Genomic DNA, 5,389 nt, shown 5'->3' on the forward strand with positions numbered 1-5,389 from the left:
CTATTTTCAAGTGTATTTTCTCTATTAGTGATGAGATATTTGTTTACTTTTGTTGGTAACCATAAATCTAGGCTTCTATAGTTTAGTAGAGATATCTCCGTCATTCTTAGATCATTCTAGACTTTCTTCGTCGTACGCGGACAATAGTTTAAACTGGCTGTCGTTATTTATATAATTAATAACGGGTTCTTAGACACCAAAGGGATTACAAGCTCACTTTCACTACCCATTGTTAAATTGCCGATGGCTAAACATCCGTTAAGAATTGACTTACTAGCCAAATCTGTGAACCTTCAATCATACAGGGTTTTCATGGCTTTTAGCTAGCTCCTTATGAATTTGGATTTCCAACTGAAATGTTCAACTAATAAAATTTCTTATTACACATTTAAATTTAATTCCAGCATATTTTCAGGGGTCAATAAGGAATATAAATAAATCCAATAAATTTACGTAAACTATTTTATTTTCATACTTTTAAATATTGCTCTTGCAACTGAAACATTAAATGAGGATCTAAAAACGCGAATATTTTCTAAGGGAGCTGGAAGCTAAAAGCTTAAAGACTGTAAGAAATAAACAGAGTGGTTTAAACAAGGTAGGATTGGAATCGGAGGAGTTCCTAGATTTTTTAGCGATCCGTGAACAAATAGTTTGTGCTGATCACGAGTGCAGGGCCGAGTGCCGTTTGCCTAAAAAATTTGACGAGGATAATTTTAATGCCTGAGGATTTGTGGTACGAGTGCCAGCCAGGTAATCGGTGATCGGTTGTACAGCGCGGCGGGTGTGGGGGTGGAAAGATCGACACGGGGGGGGGGGCAGGATGAGCAAAACTAGTTTTATGGATGAAATGAAACTTGTATAACCTAACCTAACCTAAACAAACTTGCTGATTATGAAAAGACTGAATGAAGGTTTATTGATCAAATCGATATTTTCAATCGATAGAAGGGTAGCCCTTCTAAGAAACTGAGAAACTGTACCCAGTCTTCGTTACATCCTGCCTACTACGCACCCTTCCACTAATATCCCTCCCCTGAATCAGCCTTACGCTCTGGGGAGTCAAACGGCACTCGGGTCTATCTGACGGTTTTGACAGTTTATAACCCCCACGGGAAAAAATAGAAGGGCACTCGCTCTGCTTCCCGCTGATCACGGACGAGAGATGTTTGATAGATTTTGTTATGAGCTAAAATAGTAAAAACAAGTAACATAGTTGAACCTGGCTGAAGGGAACTGGGTTGGATTGGAGCAGGGCTGATTTACAGGAGCGGAAGGCTATAGATAAGAGATGAAGAATGAGAATTTGAGCTGGGACAGGGACTTGAGATGCGATTCGATAGTGATGCAAGACGAAGGAGGTTAAAGCGTAAAGCTTTTTTTCAGCGGTACATATATCCAATAGCTTGACGTTGAAGATGAGAGGTCCTAGTGACGAAGAGTGAAGGAGGATATCCAGTAAGAAGCCGGATTTGAGAGGAGCTGTTATCCAGTGTTAAAAGCTTCAGATAAGAATTGTCAAAGACTTATGGAAAATGACAGTTAAAGCTGGGACTAGCTGGATGGGAACCGGGCAGATATATATTTGGTAGAGGCTATTGATAAGAGATGCTAGTGACGGAAGGGGTTGGGAGTTATAGCAAGGATTGGGAGCCGAGCTGATATATATATAAAGTAGAGGCTATGGATAAGACCTACTAGTGACGAAGGGGTTGGGAGTTATAGCAAGGATTGGGAGCTGGATGGAAGTGGAGCTGATGCATATGAGGTAGAGGCTACGGATAAGAGAAATGAAAATCCTTTATTTCAACAGGCAAAGTTAGGGCCACATCTTACACTTAACCTAAATATAAAATAGAAAATACAATTTAACACATTATTTACACAAAAACAATACTTTTTTGACAAAACGAAAACAAAATGTCTAACAACAACAAAAAAGTCTCACACACTCAGTCAGCAATTACGCAAGTGCCAAAACAGTCCTAGGACGCACCAGCCGAGGCCAAAGTACATTTTTTTCAGTGCCGCCACGAACCGAGGACGACTATCAAGCATTTTGATGGATAAAGGTAAGTTGTTCCAAAGACGGCAGGCAGTTACAACAAAGGCCCTGTCATACTGTACTCCTATGATGAGGTGTATGCGTAACGTGAAAGATGCAGTGCGTGAACTCCTCAAGAAGAGATACTAGTGACGGAAGGGGTGGGGAGTTATAGTATGGATTGGGAGCTGAACGATATATACGAGGTAGAGGCTATGGATAAGAATCATAGTGACCTTAAAGGGTTGGGAGTTAGAGCCGGGACTGGGAGCTGGATGGGAGTGGAGCTGATACATATGAGGTAGAGGCGACGGATAAGAGATGCTAGTGACGAAAGGGGCTGGGAGTTATAGCAAGGATTGGGAGCCGAGCTGATATATACGAGGTAGAGGCTATGGATGAGACCTACTAGTGACGGAAGGGGTTGGAAGTTATAGCAAGGACTGGGAACCGAGCCGATATATACGAGGTGGAGGCTATGGATAAGACCTACTAGTGACGAAAGGGGTTGGGAGTTATAGCAAGGATTGTGAGCCGAGCCGATATATATGATGTAGAGGCTATGGATAAGACCTACTAGTGACGGAAGGGGTTGGAAGTTATAGCAAGGACTGGGAGCTGAGCCGAAATATACGAGGTGGAGGCTATGGATAAGACCTACTAGTGACGGAAGGGGTTGGGAGTTATAGCAAGGATTGGGAGCCGAGCCGATATATACGAGGTAGAGGCTATGGATAAGAATTATAGTGACCTTAAAGGGTTGGGAGTAAGAGCCGGGACTGGGAGCTGATACATATGAGGTAGAGGCGACGGATAAGAGATGCTAGTGACGGAAGGGGTGGGGAGTTATAGCAAGGACTGGGAGCTGAGCTGATATATTATACGAGGTGGAGGCTATAGATAAGAGTTGCTAGTGACGGAAGGGGTTGGAAGTTAGATCAGTGACTGGGAGCTGGATGGGAGCTGAACTGATTTATATGAGGTAGACATCCTAGAAACAAAACTACGCTGGGCCATTTTGCGCCGTACAGGTTTTAGGGTATGCCATACTCACTGGCGTGAACCACGTGTTTCGTTTCTGCGCAGGTCGTTTTGTTCTCGGGATGTCTATAGAGGCTACGGATAAGAGATGATAGTGACCTTAAAGGGTTGGGAGTTAGATCAGGGACTGGGAGCTGGATGGGAGTGGAGCTGAATGGACGCGGCGGTCCGCTGTCTTATCAATCAGCAATCGCAGGCCATAACTCACGGAAACAGGTTTGGCGGGGTCGGCGGTCAAGCGATCCATTCACAACTGGAGTCTGGGCTGGGCGGCGCGGCGGGCGGCGTACAATATATTACCGCAGCAACCACCAGTTTGGGCGGCAGTGGCGGCGGAAGATCAGTTGCTAAATGGATCGATTATGCTGAATCCCCTTGAAGGGCCTCTGGCCCCGCCCGCTTTTGGAGTTAAGAGCCACTTACATCCTGGGAACTTGGGCTTATCACTGGGCGGTTGTTGAAAAATGGTAGCAAGGAGATTTGCCTGCAGTATCTTTGAATATTGGATAGGTCATCTCTTCATCAGTGTAGGCACAGACATTTGTAAAACATGTTTTTCTTGGTCAAATCTATTGATCCATCATTTAGTATCCGTTACATCCAAAATTCACTTATCATAGCTTACAGAAGCTTGGTCTAAATCGGTTTCAAAACACGAGTCATTCCTTCCCTGTACATTTGGAGTGTAATCAAAAAAAGAAATCTCTCATATGAAATCTCTACATTCTTGGTCTTCAACATGAGACCTACATCAAATTGGCATTTACGTCTGTTACAATAAATAATGTTGATGTTAAGATTGTAAATAATAGTTTGTCACAGCTCACACGGGGAGACCAAGAATGAAGATGGCTGCGGCAAGATGGCTGACTGTTAACAACTTGTTGTAAAGTGTCCTGTTACTTTTGTTCGTACTTAGTTTTTCCAACTCACCTGTGCTGCTTCCCGTCTCACAGAATATTTCTCAAAGTTGTAGTGAGTCTCTGTGTCAATTAAATGTGTAAATACTAGCACCCGAATATTCACAATTACCCTGCTAACACCGGCCCTATCCCTTCAAACTGCAAAGTCATTAATTTAACCTCGTCAATTTTGTCCCAACTCCAACGTTCCATCTGTCTACTTAACACTTGTCGTCTGCTGTCAATACCATAGTGAACTCCAGTCCGCCAAAAATCCACAGCCTTCTCGATATTGAAACCGGCACTATAATAGATACCATTGATTATTTATCAAGCCCTACAGAATGTCTTCGTTGGATGTTTGTCCAGTCTGCGTCATTGCGGTAACTCAAGATGATAAAGGTGTTGCATGCGATGACCAGTGTAAGAGATGGTTTCACGCAGCCTGCGTCAAGTTATCAGCCTCGGAATACTCCAAGCTGGCAAATGATGTAAATAAAAAATGGAACTGCGGGCGTGATGACTGTTTAAATGCTGCAAAACAGCCCCTAAACATGCTAGTTGCACAATTATCATCACTGAGTAAGAATATCGCCGTCCTAACGAATAAAGTAGATACACTTATCTCTCTTCCTATTAAGATCGATCAAATAATAACTGATGTAAGCCGCCTCAACGACAATATACAGTCACTGAATGATCGTGTAACTTCAAATGAAGAACGAATTAAAGTGTTGGAAAACGCAGCCAACAACCCTACCTCTGGCAACATAAATTTTAATCCCGAGGATATTTTGGCAGAGATGAATGACCGTGCACGCCGCTCATCAAATGTCATGGTCTATAACCTCCCCGAGTCCCGCAGCACCGACATTGACACCAGGAAAAAACATGACCTTGACCTAGTCTCTGAATTGTTTAAATCCTTCTATCCTACATTTGAAAATAAAGGAATAAACACTTCCCGAATCGGCAAGAAGCAGAGTGACAAGCAAAGACCCCTTAAGGTATTCTTGAAATCTGAATCTGAGGCTCGTAACATTATTATTAATTACCCACATGACACTGAGGTTGGAGCTGGTGAAAAATTTGCTTCAGTCTCGCTCGGCCGGGACAGAACGCCACAAGAACAGAAGTACCTTAAATCTCTCAAAGAAGAACTCGAAAAAAGAAAACTCAAGGGAGAAAAAAACTTAACAATTAAATTTAGAAACAACGTTCCATCCATTGTAAATATCTCAAAAAACGATTAAGCCCCAAAGGGGCCAATCCGCTTGCATGCTATTACCAAAATGTTAACGGAATCAGAAGCAAATTTCACTCCCTCTCACAAACCGTTGCAGTCTGCCCCTATGACATTATATGTCTTACTGAAACTAACCTGTCTTCTGACATATATGAC

The sequence above is a fragment of the Macrosteles quadrilineatus genome, unplaced genomic scaffold (genome assembly GCF_028750875.1).
Source record: "Macrosteles quadrilineatus isolate MER2022 unplaced genomic scaffold, UCM_ALF_1.0 Scaffold_1__1_contigs__length_201487025, whole genome shotgun sequence".
Lineage (NCBI taxonomy): Eukaryota > Metazoa > Arthropoda > Insecta > Hemiptera > Cicadellidae > Macrosteles > Macrosteles quadrilineatus.